The sequence below is a fragment of the Antechinus flavipes genome, chromosome 3 (genome assembly GCF_016432865.1).
Source record: "Antechinus flavipes isolate AdamAnt ecotype Samford, QLD, Australia chromosome 3, AdamAnt_v2, whole genome shotgun sequence".
NCBI classification, from domain to species: domain Eukaryota; kingdom Metazoa; phylum Chordata; class Mammalia; order Dasyuromorphia; family Dasyuridae; genus Antechinus; species Antechinus flavipes.
In genome coordinates, this window is record NC_067400.1 from 37859238 (window position 1) to 37879361 (window position 20124).

The following is a 20124-nucleotide window of genomic DNA, read 5'->3' on the forward strand; positions in this document are numbered from 1 at the left end:
AGGTTTTGATGAATTTTCTCTTTTTCTTTTACTTTCTTCTAAAATTCTTAATTATGAATGATGACTGTCTGGGAGAGAAATAATGGACACAAGTGAAATATTTTAAAAATGTGAAAACAAAATATATTAATAAAGATTTTTTTAAAGAAACCTCAGAGTCAAAAACTCCCAAATCAGACTGGCTGTGCAATCCTAGAAAAGTCATCTAGACTTAATGTTCCGGTCAACTCTCTAGGATAAGAAATTGCAAAGCAATTGATTTTTACATTTTATAGATGAGGAAACTGAAACCCTAGATATATGTGCAACATCCTACAGATAACAAATGACAAAGCTATGTTTGAACCCAGGATAACTCATTCCAAATCCAGAGCAGTTTCCATTATTTCCTCTAGGGAAAATTTTGAGAAACTATCATCAGCTCTGAATTAATCAACCAATCAACAGTAAAATAGTCCCTACCCTTAAGGAATTTATAATCTAAGAAGAGGGATAACATGTATCCACACAAGTATATAGTGAATATATATAAAAGAATACAAAGTAGTTTGAAAAAGAGGCATACTAGCAGCTTGGGGGGGGGCAGGAAAAGCTTTTATCATCAGCTCTAAATTAATCAACCAATCAACAGTAAAATAGTCCCTACCCTTAAGAAGAGGGATAACATGTATCCACACAAGTATATAGCAAGTATATACAAAAGAATACAAAGTAGTTTGAAGAAGAGTCATACTAGCAGCTTGGGGGGTGGGGCAGGAAAAGCTTTATGAAGAAAGGATTTTTGAACCAACTTTTTAAAGGAACCAGGGATTCCCACAAGTGGAAATATGGACAGAGTACACTCTAGTCTTCCAGGGGTACCAATGTATTACAGGAATAGTGCAAAGAAGGGGATGGAACAAGATAGGGGAAAGTGGCTAAGCAAAAAGATGGAGAGTCTGGAGTAAACATGAGTAGTGTGAACACAAACATGACAGGCAAGTTCTATGCCCTCTGGAGAGACTCAGGGAGTTTTCACTGTTAGATTTTATAAAGTCCACCTATTGATATTGAAGGATGCTTAGGATACAGGTTGCTTAGGATATACATTGCAGTCAAATCCAGGGTTCTAACCATTATGTAATTCTGCCTCTTTCTGGCTCTGCATTCTACATGGATGATAACTCCATAGTTGTAACCACAATGTACCCAGTAAATTACACCAAACCTAGTTTGCTGATTTATGCAGGTTATATCTGATTGGTGCCTATCCATGGTGCCTGAGATTGTCTCACCCTAGCTTGGTATAGTTGGTAGAAATAATAGTTCCCTTGCTGAATTCTTGGAGTTGCATCTCTGGAAGTAGGGGAAGATGGAGCCAGTCATGGTCAGAACAGTCTCGGCAGAGTGGGACAGCAAGGACCTTGTGTGTCAGGAGATATCCCAGAATCAGGGAGAAGGGGGTGACATCATTGGCTGGCAATGCCGTGGCTCTGTCCTTTACTATGATAACAATCAATAACTAAGGTCCCCTTGCTCCTCTCCTTTAACACAAATCACTTGCTTCTTGGGCTACATCATTTAAACTGGTATAGGGGCCAGTGAGAATTAACATCATATTAAAAGGAAAGGATGAGAATTCAAAATGACCTTGGGAAGTTGGAGAAATGGTCAAAAACAAATGGAAGGTTATATTTCTATTTCTAGAGCTTTAGCCACTGATTGCCCTCAGGCTCTGAGAAGCTCAAACCACTAAACACTGTAGAATGCTTTGACAGTGGAAGGGTGGTTAATTACAGTGGCAATCTAATTATAAGGTTTCCCTGTAATTGATTCTTTTTCAACTGTGTAGAAACTTCCCTGGATGTGCATTTGCTCCTGAATCACAAGAGAACAGGAACCAGATTCTAGGGGATCTTGTCCTGATAACTACCAGGAAGAATTCTTCAATTGCATACTGAGGAAAGACAGTGATATAAGAATTTTTTTTAAAGGTAGATTCTTAGTAGAAGAAAGTCTAGCTGCCAACATTATAACTGAGAACAGACTATGCACAAATCACACACAAAATGCCACTCTACACATCTTAGTTTCACAAATTCAGGCCAACTTCTCCAAGACTTTAGGTAGCTAATTCGAGGGTCCTGAACCATTGGCACTATCAAGATATGTGTGTACTTGGTTTGAACCAAATTACTCTGATTCTATTTTGCATGGCCTCATCTCTAGATACATTGCTCCCACCACTTTGAGACCAAGAATCAAGTTCATATTTGACTTTGTAACCCCAAGATGGGGCAGAGTTCCTGCTGGCATTTGGAAGAAGCAGACTATATAGTGGAAAGAACACTGACTCTCTAGTCAAAAAATTGGAGTGATTTCACCTTTGATTCTTTCTACCAGTGTGAACTTGAACAAGTCACTTAACAGTGGAATTCATTTTCTTTCTTTCTATAAAATGAATGAATTGACCCTTGTAGTTTCTTCTAGTCTGGATTTATTTTTCTACGAAGACAGTAAGTGCTTAATACATGCTTGCCAGTTGAATTGAATGGAACCAAATGAAAATATACTTTTCTCAGTCTCATCCTCAGTTTTTTCTTCTTTTTAGATGACAAAATTATACTCAAGTGTCTTGTTATGGCTTAGCAATCTAGTTTTTAAGTCCATCAATTCAACTGAAACTGTTCTCTCCAAAGTTAACAATGATTTCTTAAAATTGTGAAATGTAATGGTGCTGTTTTTTTAATCTTTCAATCTTGGATTCCCTACATTATTTGATTCTTATAACCACTTTCTTCTTCTGGACACTATTTCCCTTCTGGATTTTCATTCTACTATTCTCTACTGGTTTGCCTCTAATAAAAACAGGAACTCCACTGTTTAGCTTTTGAATCCCTATACAACTTAATTCTATTTTTATCTTTCCAACCTCATTGAATATTCTTCTTATTCTTTCACTCTTCAATCCAGCAAACTGACCTTCTCTCTGTCCCCCCCACCCCATCCCTTTGATATGCCATCTCTCATACCACATCTATTGGCTATATCCATCTGCATCTCCCCTTACCTCCATCTTATTGAATTGTCTTCCTTTGAGGTAAATCTCTGGCACCATTTTCTGCATGAAATCTTTCCCAATCTCCCCAACTGCTAATGGCCTCCCTTACTAACTAACTTGTATATATATCTGATAATAGGTTGTTTTTTTTTGTTGTTGTTCTTTGAATCTGTATTCCCAAGGTTTAGAGCATAGTGAAATAAATACTTGTTGATTCCTTGAGATAACCCTGAGCTGTACGAAACTAGACCAGTAGAGCACAAATTCTGGAAGAGCTTACCAAAGTGAAAAATCTTTGTGGGAACTATTATCTGAAGAATAGGGTAACTAAAATCAGTCACCAACAAGCACCTATTAATCACCTACTATATATTGGGCATTGTGATAAATGCTTGTGAAAGCAAACATAAAAATGAAGTCATCTTTTACCTCATGAAGCTTTTTTTTTAATATCAAAGGAAACAGCATATGTATACATGTATATATACATGTTATATAGGTGGGCACACAGTTTTATTTATATATGTGTATATGCATAAAAGTATGTATATATAAACACATATGCATTATATGCCTAGGGGCACAGTAGCTTATATGATATGTAACTTGAGGGTATACACAAACGTATATGCACATATATGTGTACATCATATATACGTGTATGTTTTATAAGATATATATGTAAGTATATGTATATATAAAAACAGGGTGGTATACTAGAACTACTGCCAGTTTTGGAATTAGAGGATCTGGCTATTCAAAGGAAGTCTTCAAGTAAATATTGGATGGTAACATGTTGGGTGTATTATAGAAGGCAAATATGTGACACAATGAATATAGTTCTGGACTTAAGAATATGGAAGACATAAATTAAAATCTGCCCTCAAATACTTAGTGGCTGTGTGACCTGGCCAACTCACTTAATTGTTGTCTACCTCAGTTTCTTCATTTGTAAAATGGGAATAATAACAGCACCTCCTTCCCTGGGTTGCTCTGAGGATCAAATAATACAATATTTGTGAAGTACTTCGAATAGTGCCTGGAACATAGTAGGAACTTAATAAAGTCTGGATTTTTAATAGGCTTTCTTTGTGGGTTTTAGTTTGGATTAGATGATCATCACACTCTGAGATTCTGTGAATTGTGACTTGCAATTTGCAATCTAGTGACCTTGGACAAATCACTTAAGCTTTATGGACCTCCTATTCCTCCTATATATCATTAAGGAACTGCATTGGATGATCTCCAAGGTCCCTTCCAGAATTAAATCTACAATTATATTAACGATAATGAGTATTTTTAGCCATAACAGCTCAGGACTCCACCTGCTAAGGTGAGAAGGGCTGATGGTTTATGATATGAGAGATAGTAACGGGAATAATAATAATACCAGATAACATTTATATAGTACTTTACAAATGTCAAAGCACTTTACATATGTTACTTCATTTGATCTTTACAACTGTCCTATGATGTAGGTATTATTATTATCTCCATTTTATACATGAAGAAATTAAGTCAGATAGAAGTGAGTTGCTCAGGAACTCTTCCAACTATAGTTGGAAGCAGAATTTGAGCTCAAATATTTTTGTTTCTAAGTCTAACATTCCAGTGACATTTAGTTCAGAACTCTTGTATATTATGTTTCATCCACACTGATGAAAACAAGTCTTTTGAAGAGTTAAAGAAGGATTTCCATCAGGGTTTATATGAAACGGAGGAACAGCATTAATAATGACTTCTATTACAAATGAGAATGGGGATATTGAACATCTTACTTTTCTTCTAATTCCTTGGAAGATGATATAGGTACAGCTAAGTAGTGCAGTAGACCTAATGTTGGACCTGGTGTCTAATAAGTTACACATTTTTGTTGTTGTCTAGTTGTTTTAGTCACATCCAACTCCTCATGAGCCTATTTAGGATTTTTTTTGGCAAAGGTACTAGAGAGGTTTGCTATTTTTCTTCTCTAGTTCATTTTACAGATGAGGAAACTGGGGCAAATGGATTATGGGACTTGATCAGAGTCACACAGCTAGTATGTGTCTGGGGACAGATTTGAACTCATGATGATGAGTCTTTCTGATTCCAGGTTCAGCCCTTTACCCACTGTACCACCTAACTGCTCAAGCTATATATATTCCAGCTTTGAAATTCATTTCTCTCAGAAGTAAATGTATGGATTAGCAGGTGATTTCAAGCTGCTCTTGAATGGACCCTAGGAGTTGTCTTTAAACAGGTAACAGCAATAATGTATTTCTTATTCATGGTTTTTTTTTTTTTTTGAGATGAAGGGGATCTTAAAAGAGCAATTCATTATATAAATGATAAAAATAAGTTCCAGAATACTTTATCTTTTATTGATATCTTGTAATTTTCTGTCACCTACATTTTCCAATGTAGTCTCCCCCTCCCCTTTCAGAGAACTATTCCTTAAAATAATGAATAAAAAGGAGACAAAACGTGCAGTAAACTATCCAAAATATAAAAAATTCTGATATTAAATGCATACCTCCACACCCTTAGTTCTTTTCCTTTGCAAAAAAGCAGGTGGAGGCATCTTTTCATTACCTAGATATTTTAATAACTTTTCCAAGGTGGAACAGAATGAATAACAGAAGCAAAACTAGAATCCAGGTTTCCTAACTCTTAGTGCCATGGGTTTTTTTCTATTACATCATAGTAAGGAAAAAGCTCCTTATGATTTAAAAGAAGTTATACTACTACTATTGATAGGAGTTAATATTATCCTAAATAATATTGTATATTTATATAATAATTTAAAGTTTGCAAAGCACCTTACAGAAATCTCAGTAGAATGGCTGCCTGGTGGTAGAGAAATGAAACAAGAAGACTAGATTCAAATTTCACTTTAGTAATTTGCTGTATAACTCTGAGTAAGTCACATCACCTCTCTGAGGCTTAGTATCATCAACAAAATTTAATTCAAAACATTTATTAAATTATTACTGTATCTTGGGTACTTTGTTAAGTACTAAGGCTATAAATTTAAAAGCACTTCCTGCCCTCAATGAGTTTATAATTTAATGAGGGAGACAATACAAAAAGGAAATTGGGAAGGAAGAAAGGGAAGGAATACTAGGAGACATTCTGTTTCATGGAGGTGAAACCAAGCAGAGCTTCTGATGGAAAGCGGTGAATTAATTGGAATGTTCTGACCCTAGTCTTCTAGAAAGTAAGACTTTGGGAGGAGATCAGAGCTCTACCATCAGCCTTCCAGTCAGAGGGGAAAAGAGGCTGAAGAAGGTGGGAAGGATTTCTATAGAGCTTTAAAGCTTGGAAACACTTTACAAATATTGTCTCATTTGTGATAACAGCTCTGGGAGATAGGTACTTATCCACATTTTGCAGATGAGAAAACTGAGGCAAATAGGAATTAAGTAACTTTCCCAGAATCACACAGCAAATAAGTATCTGGGAAGGATTTTGATAGCTAAGTAAGCAGTATGAGGATGAGATTTGGTGGTATCTGTTTATCCCAGGAGGGACATCTTCTTTGCCTGGGACTAATAATAGTACCTGCCTCTTGGAATCAAACAAGATCATTTCTGCTTTGGAGAGTCATAGTAATGGCAAAGATGTCCCAAAAGTCTTGCAGCAGTTTTTACTTAAAAACATCCCATATGAATGCCATCTCTTATCATTTCTTTGTAACTGCTCTGTGAGATAGAGCTTGTAGACAGAAACATCCTATTATGCTACTAAGGAAACAAGCTCTGATTGAAACAATTACTTATAGCTAGCAAGCGTCAGACAAGGAATTCGTAGCAAGCCTCTCCTGACTTGAAGGGGAGCTCTCTTTACTCTCTTTTCACTGTCTGCCCTCCATTAGCCCTGATGTCTCAATAAAAATGGAAATCTCTTATAAACTGATCAGATATTTTATCTTAATCATAACAAATATCCTGATACTTGCAAACATCTAAATAATTGCAAAATTCCATTTTTAACTAGAAATTTGTATAAAAAAGTGAAAAGTAGGGATTTAATTATTTTAGCAAAGGTTGAACAATCTAGCAAGCAATCTAGGTGGCACCAGTATACAGAATACTGGACTTAGAGTCGGAAGACTTGAGTTCAAATCTGACTTCAGATGCTTATTGGGTGTGTAACTTTGGGAAAGTTAGTTAATTTCAGTTTTCTTATCTGCAAAATGCAGATAAGTACCTACCTCCCTGGGTCATTATCTCAAATGAGACAATATTTGTAATGTCTTTGCAAACCTTAAACCTCTATAGAAATTCTAGCTATTATTATTATTATTATAGCCATTAAAAAAAAGACTTCTTAATTTAAAGAGAGATAATTAGGTTTCATTACTGACCCTGATGATAACTGTGACTTTATATAACACTCTTTCTATTTCAGTCTTCTTTTATATATATATCAATGTACACATATTTGTATCATATAAATGTGTGTATATATATATATACCCTATATAAAAATAACTGTGATCTTGAACAAATCATTTGAGATCTTTGAACTCCAATTCCTGCCTACAGAAAAGCTCTAGGAGAGGTGAGAGACCCTTGAGGAGAGGAACTGTTTGGTCTATACTAACTAACATTAGTTAGTATAATATCTGGCTTCTGGTAGGTGCTTAATAAATGCTCAGTGAACTGAATCAAATTGAATGAGGAAGTTGGTTTGCATTATTTCAAAGATACTTTCCATCCGTGATGTTTTGTGATCCTAAAACAGAATTACTATTGAAATATTGGTTGAACATTCTGTAAAAGCAAATTGCTTAGAAATTCTGGGGAAGTAGAAGCCAGAAGATCCTAGAATTGTCCTGAAAACCCAAATAGTTGTGGTAGAACTTAAGTGCCAAATGAGAGCAAGATCAAAGTGACACAGGAAATTCAGGAATTAAAAAAACCACAAATCAAATCAAAAAAAAAAAAAAAAATCAAACATTCTTTCTAAGGGGATAAAGTCACAATAAGGAATAGAACCATCATTTTACTGACACAGGAACTATTTTCTGGGCAAGAAAATTCCTTCCACAAATGCAAGTTCGTGCCTCCTCTGCAGTAGTCTGCCTAGAGGATTAAGAAGTTGTGACTTGCCTAGGATATGACTACTCTTCAATAAAAATAGGCCTTGAACCCAGGCCTTCCTGGCTCCCAGTCCACCTTTCTAACTCCTATGCCATGTGGTCTCTCAATTCTTCTTTAACTTGCATTAATGGAAGCAAGGTGTCATCAAATCAAGATAGGTGATACTCTGAAGCAGAGTACAGGATATTTGGACCTCAAATTTTAGGAGGGAAATTTGACCAGGTGGATTAATTGTGAGAGGTGATGTATATAGTGGAGGGAGAGCTCTGCAATCAGAGCCAAGAAGACTCAAAGCACTTTGCCAGCTCTTAGGTGAGTTACTTAAGTTCTCTTCCTTCTTTACAGAAAACAAGGAGGTTGGACTTGATGGTCTCTGATGACACAGCAGTCTTCAATCGATTGTCTTATGGTCCAGAGAATAACTTGATCCACAAAGGAGGAGAAAGGGGAGGGGAGGAGAGGCAACAGAAGCTGCGGTTATTTACAGACCATATTAGGGACTTAACTCCATGTTGAATTGAATGTTAAGCTTGAGAAGCAACACCGTATGGGATGCAGTTTGCTTCCTTCAATCCTGTTCTATTCTGAAGGACAGTCACACAAAAGAGGGGACAAACTAGTTCTCCATTGTTTCAAACTGGGCCTGATGGATAGAAGTAACACAGAAGCAGATTTTAACTCAGCATCAAGAATTTTCCCATTAAACCAGCCTCATATCTTAGGTCTCTCACTCACTAGAATCCCTGGAAGTAATAAAGCCAGGACTGGATAGCTATCTGTCAGGAATTACAGAGAAGGAATCTCTGATCTGAGAGTAATGATGGCCAAGATAACCTTTGGGAATCGTTTGAACTCTAGGGCAAAGCAATGCATATGTTGAAAACTCATGAGAGAGAGGGAAATGAGTTTCAGAGATGATGGCAGATCTTTGGAAAAATCCAGTCACCTAAACTGAAAGATCAACCTTCAGAACTCATTAACCACAACCTACTGATATAGCTTAATTATAGTGGAATAACATATAAAGCCTAACATCTCAGGTTACAATATGAGAGGATCAATCATTACAAGAAACAAGGAAAAAAAAACTCCATTCAATAAAATCAAAGTTTTCTCTGAGGGAATTTTTGTAGGAAGCTTATCTTTTTTTGGGGGGAGGGGGTTACCTTATTATGTATATTATGTATGTATTATATATGTTATACAACATATATGTATAATAAATATATGTTTTATGTTTATCATATGTTAGTCCTAATATTCGGTACCAGTGGAGGTTTCCTAGAGAAAGTGGTGCAGTCTCTCTTATACCATCTGAGCTGAAAAAAAGAGAATCTATTTTTTTTTCTTGAATCTACTTATTCATCACCACAAACTCCATGTTTCCATGACCAGGTTCCTAACTTTTCCTTCATATAATACTCCACCTCCTGTTCCATGCTTTTTCATTGGCTGTCCTCCTTGCCAGGAATTTTTTCTCTTCACTTCTGCCTCCTGGCTTCCCTAGCTTCCTCTATGTCTCATACTTTCTGTGAAATATCTTTCCTGTTAGCTTCATTTAGATTAGCTTCATTTTCTCCTGGGAATATAAAATATATATTGTATATATACATACATACATACAGCATATATATGTTGCTTGGACATAGTTGTTTGCTTATTGCCTCCCCCTTAGACTGTGAACTACTTGAGGAGAGGGACTGTTTTTGCCTTTATGTTACAGAACTTAATATAGTATATAGAACATAGTAGATGCAGAAAAAATAAATGTTGCTTTGACTTACTTGCATTTTATATTATAGTATTGAATAAAGAAAAGAAAAATAGAATATTCTTCAATTACACCTTTTTTCCCTTTTGTTAATTTTAGAATAGTGGAAAGAAAATTGAATTTGCAGTCTGAGGTCCTGAAACCCAGATCTGAAGGTTATTATTTATTTGACCAGTGACAGTCATTTTACTCAATGCACCTCAGTTTCTTCATATGTCAAATAAAGAAGTTCTTCCAGCTCTAGATCAATTTTCTGGTATTTGTGTGGAACTAAATATTTAATCTCTCTGGGCCTCAATGATCTCATATGGAAATTTAGAGAGTTGGACTAGATCTTCTTTGAGGTCCCTTTCAACTCAAATATTTCCTTCCATGATCTGTTTTCTTTTTCAAACCCAGTCAAAATTTACTTTCATAATAAACTAAGTCAACCATTGGGAGTGGCAAAGATTCAAGTGATTTAATGGGCCATAGCTTAACTTTGAGATCAGGGAGGGATATCTCTTTAGGTAGATTTCTGGCATCTGAGAGAGTACCACACTCTCAGCACCCTCTGTGATTCATAGCCCACCATCTGGTGCCCTTTTTGAAAAAAAAAATCAAGTTGCTCTTCCCATTTCTCCTTGCAGGGTTTTTTCCACAAGCTTTTCTGAACTAGAGGAAATCCTTTAGGGAGCTCTCCCCTCTCTGTGCACCTGCATTGAAAATTCCCACGCCTGGATCAAGTTCTTTGCACTTCTAAACTGCTGGCAGGGTTAGAGGAGATTTCCCTTGCACGGGATGACACAGTAATCGGCCTCTTTCTATGGAAACAAACTCATTATGATCATTTTTCCCTTTGTGAAATTCCTCATCAGTTATTCTCAGAAGTGGGAAGGGAGGGGGCTAATGGAGAAGGAGACAAGGAATGAAAGATAAAAGTAAAGAGAAACCATTCCTGATTCTCCCAATTTCTAATGTACCCCTTCCTAAATCAGCATTATATTCATGTATATTCATGTGTTTATGTTACCTCTCATAAAAAAGTAAGGATCTTGAGGTAAAGGATTTTGCACAGCACTTGGAACACAGTAAATGCTTAATAATGCTTATTCATTAATTGATTAATTTATTAGAAAGCCCTGCCAGGTCCTTATTATGATGTCCATGAAATTGAATGAAAATATTTTGATCATTACTATAAATAGTTTCCTTTGTGAATCTAAATGTTCATGTGAATTCATGCATTTAAACAAATTATTCTGAGAAGGGGTCCCTAAGTTTCGCCAAATTTTCAAAGGCATCTATGACATAAAAAGGTTAAGAACCTCTGTTTTAAGACCCCTCTCTCTGTGTTGATGCAGAAAGAACTGAGCAAAACTTGAATAATTTATGTAATACTAACAACGTGATGGGGAAAAACAAGAACTTTGAAAGACTTTAGATTATTGATTAATTCAATGACTAATCTTGCGTTCAGAAGACTAGAGATGAAACATACCACTCACCTTCTGCCAATGAGCTGGTGAATTGCAAATGCAGTGACAGAGATTTTTGGGTATGACCAATTTGGGAATTTGTTCTACTGAATGTTAAAATGAGGGTTTTTTTATTGTTGTTAGTTTTCCCTGGGATATGATAGAGGGTGGCAGGAGGAATAGATTATAAATATATCTAGAAATACATATTAAAAAATATTAAGCCCTGATTCAGTATCAGAGGGACCTGATTCAACTTCTTGTTCTATTATTATTGTTCTATTATTAATTCCATCTTTTGCAAATTAGTTTTCCTCCCTGATCCTCAGTTTCCTCCCCTGAAAAATGAGGAAGTTAGCCTAGTTGATCTCTTAGGATTCCTTCTAACTTTCAGGCTACTAATCCTATGACTCTCACTTAGTTCTTCTTGCTGAAGGCTATAGTATTGATAGCTTGGCCTAATGGAATTTCAGTAGGTTTGGAAGATATATTTTTCCATTCTTCAGAACTAATTGTTAACATTATAAAGAGAGGTTTATAATGCAGACTGGCATTTAAAATGCAATTTGAATAGGATGAAATAAAACAACCCTGTACTGGCAGTAAGCCTTTTAAAACTCGACTACTTGGATTTCAACAGTTTTTTTTTTTCTGTTTCCATTCTTCATAAAAATGCATATGTGTGTCTGTAGAATCATGAAGGCATCCCTTGTTCTAAAAAGGCAAGAGAAAATGCAAGCCCCCAGTTAACTGGTATTTAGCTATCAGAAGTCAATGGCCTCAAATCCATTATATATGAAGTCCATATCAAGGGGGTGTTAAACTTGGAGAAGAGAAGGACAGGGGGCAGTAAGGGCTATAATCAAATATTTGAAAAGCTGTTCCATGGAAGAAGGATTAGATTAATTCTATTCAGGTACTGAAGGTAGAAATATAAGCTCCAAGTTTCCATTCTGCATGGGAACAGACTTGGTGAATAAAAATAATTCATTTCAATTAAAACTGTCCAAAAATGGAAGGGACTGCTTTAAGATGTAAAAGATGCCCCTTTATCAAAGATTTGATGTTTTCTTAATAGTGATGCTGTAAAGGGGATTTGTTTTGGGGGATTTGACTTAGACAGGATTAGGGGTTCTTAAGCTAGAGATGCAAACTTGTTATATTTTTAATACCTTGATAACTTTGCATTATAGTCAGTTACTTTATATTGCTATATATTTCATTTTATGAATTTTCTGAGAAGGGATTCATAGGATTCCCCAGATGCCAAAGTGATCCATGACTAAGAAAAAGTTAAGAGCCCTTAGATTACATAGCAACTGAAATTCTGTTACACTTTGAGATTCTGGAATTTGTCTCTAGCACCCATGAGGGTTTGTGGAGAAAGGAAGCTATAAATTTATATTATTCTAACCTCTGATCCATTCTTAAATCAAAAGTGATCTTAAGCACCACTATGATCAACATGCTCATTTTTCAAAGGAGGAAACTGAGACCCAGAGAACTACATCAACAATAAATAGCAGATCTGGTATATAAACCGGAGTCCTTTGAGGCCGAGGTTAGTGCTTTTTTCATTGTGCAATACTGAGATAGTCATTTGAAAAAAGAGAAATCTTTTACAAATTCTGAGGTATAAAAATATAAGGAATGTTTCATAAAATTCTATTCATTTTAATTTTTCTTCATAATTATAACTGAAACTGTTCTCATTTGTAGGTACTCTAGACTGTCCAAAATCTTGAGTTTCATCCTATGTTCTTTGGAATTACTGCTTCTATATATCCAGTTTTTGTGACTAAAATGCCTTTTCATGCTTGTTTTTCTTTTTTGTTCCATTTTCTAGCATTGAATAGACAAAACATTCCAAAGACTCAATTTAACTCTTTACATGTTCTTGCAAAGAGAGACATGTCAGTAGTCATGAGTGTAGATCAAAGACTAGTTGTATCTTTTTGCTGGGTTGTGTAAGGAGCCAAAAAGAATATGTGTCTAAGCATGTTGTAAACTGCAAGTGATGGAATAAATATGGTCTGAAAGTATCAGAAACATGAATAATGGATGCATGCATGTATATATATTACTTATAATTTTTTGCATATCTAGAAATATTCAATAAATATCAAAATGACTTTTTTTTTTGCTGAGGCAATTGGGGTTAAGTGACTTACCCAGGGTCATACAGCTGGGAAGTATTAAGTGTCTGAGGTCAGATTTGAACTCAGGTCCTGACTTCAGGGCTGGTGCTCTAAGTATCGTGCCACCTAGTTGTGCCCAAATTATACTCAAACAGTGGGATTGCAGGAGAATATTCTGGCTAGTCAAATATTGTGGTTAATAGACCAAATATACCATATATGTATCAAAAGATTAATGATTTTAAAAAAAAAACCTTTTATACCAGACCTGTGATTTTGCTGCTTTAGGAAGTGTCCTCTAGCGATACAGACCCATCTTTTCTCTTAGACTCACAGTCTTTAAGAGTTGTATGGAGCTGAGGGGCAGAGAGGCAGCGCTGAGAGAGTAAGGGATTTATTCAATTTCATATAACTACTACATGTTAGAGGCAGATTTTAAATCCAGGTCTTTCTGATTCAGAAGCTCATTATGCCATGTTATTTTTCCCTACAGAATTAGGAGATTCAAATACCCCTTGAACATTGAAATGATACAGAACATAATTTAGTATTTCATGGATGATTCAGGAGGCAACTGAGCATTTTGTAGTGCTTATCTTCACCGTTATAAGCATTGTAATTTTTCTTATAGTACAGAAATGTTAGTTAATAGTTCCCAGACTCTTAAAAATGGAAAAGATCTTAGAATTCATCAAGTCCAACTCATATTTAGCCATAGATTCTTCTCTATATCCCCAAGAATTTACTTGTAGTCTGTTTTAAGACATGTTATGGGGAAGTTATTATTTATTCAGACAGCCCACTCTACTTTTGTATGGCTCTGATTTTTAGGAAGTTTTTCCATTTGTTGATCTGAAATTTGCCTATTTGTTTGTAATTCCTAGTCCTACTTCTACTCCATTGACCTATGAAAAAAAATGTCTTTTCCCTCTTCTTTATAACAGTCTTTAAAATACTGGAAAGGCAGGTTCCCCTCTAACTTGTCTGGACTAAACATAATAAATTTCTTTAACTGTTCTTCATTTAATATAATACCAACTTCCCTCACTGTCCTAATGGCCTGCTTGTGACAAGCCCCAGCTTGTTAAGATTTTCAACTGGAGATAATTGAATGTATTTAGTTCTTTTTTATATTAATCAAGGCTAGTCTTGTGTGTCGTTAGAGTCAGTCTCATGATTTTATAGGAGGAAAGGACATAAATGGACCCCTGATCAAAAACAATCCTGTCATCTCTCAATTCACCATTGTAATTTCAGCCTACTATATCTTTATTTCCTTCATTCTAAAATCACTTATGTAAATCAAAATGGTTCTACATTAATTATAAGTCATTTTGGATCAGATCTATAACTTGATTGGTATCAAGAACTTACTGTGAGGAAATTTAACTCTACCAATGCAGATTATTACCTTTTCTGCAATTTGTAGTTTTAAAGAAGTAACAAAAAAATACCAAGAAATTAAGCAGCTTGCACAGGATCACAAGTCAAATTCACAACTCAAGCCCAGATTCTTCTTGCTCCAAGACTGATTCGCTAGCCACAGTGCCCTACTGTACTTATTTATCAATCTTAGAGTAAAATAATTGGACACAAAGTAGTTATGGGGCATTAAAGAGAGAAAGAATTAAATTACTATCTTTATACAAGTAGGGTTTTAAACAAATTACTAATTATCTATTAGGAAGAGACAAACCAACAACAATAATGACAACAAACTCCAGTACCACAATTAACAAGGGGTGCTAACTGGAGCAGTGGATAGAGTACTGGTCCTGAAATGAGGAGAAGCTGATTTCAAATTTGATCTCAGATCTCAGATACTTACAGATACAGACTAAGTCACATAATCATATTTGCCTCAGTTTCTTTATCTGTTAAATAAAGTAGACAATGAAATGACAAACCATTTCAGTATCTTTGCTAAGAAACCCCAAATAGTATCCCAGGGAGTATGACTCCACTGAAATGACTCAACAACAACAACAACAACAACAACAACAACAACAACAACAATAGCAACAACAACAAAGCACAACTGACTGACTCTCACATGACTTGGAAAAAACCCTGAATTATGTGTCAAATTCCACTGGCTGCTGTTCCAATTCTTAGAAAATCTATAAATATGAGATCTTGCATCTTTAGTTTCAATTAAAATCTACTGTGAACTGGAATTTAAAGAGTACAAATAATAATAGAGAAAAAAGAATGACAAAGAGATAAAAGAGAAGGCAAAATGTCAGAGAAAAAACTTTGCCTATTCATAATTTTGTCTCTTGCTGGGTCAGATTATGATAATACCGTGCTAGGATGATTTTGAAGAAAACAATATTCAGGCCCTCCTGTGGACTGCACGCCTTTATTGCAACAAAATTTGTGCCTGGTTCATGACAGTTGTTTACTTCCCTTTGCTCAAAATTATTTTGTATTTAACATGTATATATCTTGTATTTATTTGTGTCTGTTCATTTAATACCCACCCACCTTCAATAGAATGAAAACTCCACAAGGTCAAAAAAATGTTTTGTTTTTATCTTTACACCATGCTAAACACAAAGTCAGGCATGTTGCAGGAGCTTAATATATGCTCCTTGGCTTGAATTGCTTTGAATTGAATTCACTAATACTCTCCAGAGGAGGTAGACTGATGTCTTTAGCTTAAATATAAAGAAGGTTCTCTTCTTCCTGTATTGGGTGCCCAGGATTTCCCCAATACTGTATGTTTCTGTTAAGGCTATAATTAAAATGCTGAGAAACCAAGAAAGAACAGCCAAATGGTTGTCTGTGTATCTCTGTGTGTTATACAAAATTTTGAAAATAGGCTCCCAGGCAGAACAAGAAACGTTGTGAGCAGCATGGTTTCTTCTGTCTTCAGTGAGGATGTATCTAGCTAATTTTGTAAACTACTTTTCTTTTTGAAGATCTCAACAGAAAAATAAACAGGAAGTCTCTCATGAAGACATACAAATGAAACCCAAGTGAAATGGCCAGTCAGAGTTGTTTATGATATGTTAATTTTGGAGTATTGAATTTAATTCAAGATTTCAAGGCTGTGGGGAACTTTGGATTTACCTGGAGTTAACGAGATTTGCCCGTGGTTATAAACATAATATGTATCAGAGCCAAGACTTGAACTTATGTGTCCCTGATTTAAAAACCACCTCTCTGTCTTCCATTGCATACTGGGAAAACACAGTGGGTTTTGAGTTAGGTGTGACATGGATTCAAATCCTTGTTTTGTTACTTACTATATGTAAGACTTTGAGCAGGTCATTGATCCTTCACCCTAAAAAGGGTACCCATTCCTTACCCTAAAAAGGAGCCTTTATCCAGATGATCTTCTAGATCTCTTCTAGCTCAAAATCTTTGTCTCTCAGCTATTCAAGGTATTTCAAATTATTTCTCCATTGACAGCACGAGTAGCAGATGCTTCCTAATCCTCTTTGTCTTTGAGAAACCCAAGAACTGAATTTTGAATTTTCAAATGAAAACAAACAGCTCTAATGACAAAAGAATTGGGAACTTGTCACCAGAAGTACCAATCAAACTTTAATTAGTATAACCAATTCCTCATAGTGGTTTCTTTTCTTTTTTGTCAACTAAAAAAAAAATCCTGATCTTACCTTCTTACTCAGACAATTACGTTGTTCTCTATATTAGCTCAGAAACAGAGTTTTTCAAAGGAAGTAATTGGAGGTACAACTCTAGGGCTTTCATTAGCAGTTATAACTCACTTATGTGTATAAATCCTGGTATTGACAGGAATGGCTATTATATGAAAGTGCCATTTATTAGGAATGGAAAATTTTCCTCACAACTAGTACTAAATAATAGTCAGCCTAAGACAATGTCCATGGGGTCAAAGTGTAAAAAAATATAAAACTTACCCTAAAGAAGAAACCTTTGGTTAAATTACTGTGTACATAAAATTCCCGCTGAGGCTAATTAGTGAAGGCAGTGGGATTATGATGTACACAGTGACTGTAGGATTAGGCCCCCAAGGTGTGTCTGATTTATGGCACTTTGGACTGTAGGTTAACCTCTCTCTGTTTGTCAAAGTTATCCTAGTATGGCTCTATGAAACCTTTGTGGTAAATTACGAGTAGAAAAAAGGTTATAAAAATATTCAAAATTGATGAGTTAGGTTCTGTAGTTAATTATCTGGACTAAGTCTCTCTGTGTGAATTCATGGCTCTTCTATACTTGCCAAACTGGTAAATCCTCAAATATGAACACTGTAGGAAGCTATGTTTCTTATTACAATAGTCCTTAATACTCCATGAACTCTGTTTTGTGCCTACACACTTATAGAAATATTTTCTCCCAAATCTGGGGAGAATTTCCTGAATTTTTTGGAAAGTATCAGTATCATTGATTCATCCGAGACCTTAAATGAAAATATTAGCCACACAATGCAGTTTTTCAATGACCAGTAACATTTTCTGTTCCATTCCTTTGGGGAGCAACTGGCCAACCACTGCAAGTATTTCAAGTCTGCATCATATTTGGCAGAAATGTTTATTAATTTCCCCATCCCAAGATCACTTTAGCAGATAGGATTCAAATTTTTAATCAAAACATTTGGCTATATTTTGGCTGTTTCCCCTCTTCTGTCCACCATCCCATCCTATGATTAAAGATAGGTGCACTCAAGAAGAAAATGTGGTCTTTGAAAAAGAAAAGCTTTTAACTGAGTTTAGAACAATAACAGCAGAGTAGAGACTTTGCCTGTAGCCTAAAGATTTATCTTTCAGAGAAAATCATAGGATGTTTAAAAAAAAATACTACATTCAGTTAATTAACAAATATATTATGGATCAAGTCAGCATATTATATTTAGGGGGTGAGAGCTGTCCCAATGTGAAGTCACATAATTAAATAATTCATAAGCATGATTCTTGAAGATCTGGAAATGCTAAATGTACTGCCAGTGGTCAACAATAAACATTTATGGGGGTGGATTGGGAGGGCAATGAAAAAAGGTTTTATGTTCTAGATTTGGGGCTACCATATTGATCATAGTCTTTATTTAGCAACATTTTCAAGTTAAGCTTGGCAGCAAAGAGATTTGTGATTCTTTCTTTGCAGCAAAACATCCTATTTGCTGTTTTAGCACTGCACAAGCAAAAACCATTAAGTTTTGTGCAGATCCTAAATTTTAGGCTGAGTCTATCTGTCCTTGCAAAGTGAAGCAGAAAATGAGGGCAAGCATCTAGGAGATTAGGGTCTTCATAAAACCCTTTGCCTAATAATGGTCAGAAAATAGAGGAAGAAGTAAGTATATTTTGGCCTGAACCATCATCAATTTCTACTTCATGTTACAGGTATAGACCCAAGCTTGAGTGTGTGTTGTTCTAACAATCAAATACAGCTAATATAACCTTTCTCTGATAAAGTTAAGAAAATTCAGTTTTTGAAAAATTTCTCCAAAGTACCCGATTTTGATTTTGTATGGCTGTGTGCAATCTTTTAGAAAGTCTACTCTATTTAACCAAGCCCACCTGTTTTTTCCTTTTTAATGAGTTTTCTTGGAGACAAAACACTAATTCCAGATTTTGTAATGACATTCAAATTCGAAGGGGGAAAAGTATAAAATATAGTATTCTTGAAGAATATATTGTTTGCAATTCTTTATTATGAATGCCTACACCAAATAATCTATATCCTATAAATAACATGCAAACAAACTACCATACGTGGACTGAGAAGACAGCTCCTAAAATTGATTTCTACCTTTCTTGACTTGTATATTTTCGTTCCTCCTCCTAACAAATGTGATACATTTCATTAATAATTACCAAAACAGAATGAGGTCATTAATATAGAAAATGCTTTTGAAATTCTTGTGCTGATTCAGGTTTCTCACTAAACTTATTAGCAAGACCTAAAGCTGGGCTTGACATCTAAGTGAAGATATAGTCCAAAATAACTTCTCCCGGAATAGTACAGAAGTTGTAAACAGACCCGATCTCTTTACTCATCTGCAGTCCTTCAAATTGAAAGGACCAACAGTCTCAATATTCTCTCCCAGGCAATATACCTGTGTAGAGGCACTGCAACGTAGAAAAAGTCTGTGGCCATTTGAGCAATGGAAAGCCAGGAGAACTCAGCCTCAGCTCATATTTCAGGAACTGTTTTAGTGTTTCCTTTTCTTAAATATATACCTGTATTTTTAAAGGGGAGGGGAACTTGCAAATGAGAATGGAAGTCAAGGTGAAAGTAATCTTGTCCAAAATACCGAGAGCGTTTGCATCATGGAGAGGTGGAGATCAAGGACGACACAAAGAAGCTCTTTCCCCTGAAAATGTTCAAGTCACTTGGACATGTGTTGGAGATTCAGGCTCCAAAGTCATTATGTGCCCACTGGGCACAAGAACGTCCCAAGATCTGAAGGGGGATGGGAATAGGAAAAATAGAACAACCCACTTTTAAAACAACATTAAAAATAATAGCACAGCAAGTTATCCCAAATGCCACGAACCCTTTGCAGACGTGCAAAGACCATGCCTTGCCTTGCCTATTATTGTTTGCCCTTCAGCTGACATACATGCGGAGACGCCTCCATCAGATTGCAACAGTCGTGGAAAGCGAAAACATTGACATTACAGATATTTGCCCTGTTTGGATTCTC

General features: G+C 35.6%; 1 protein-coding gene across 3 annotated transcripts in view; it reads right to left on the reverse strand.

Annotated features, from left to right (window-relative positions):
• PEX5L (peroxisomal biogenesis factor 5 like) overlaps positions 1-20124 on the reverse strand; it is a 261179-nt gene that overhangs the window by 240275 nt on the left and 780 nt on the right. The window lies entirely within an intron of this gene.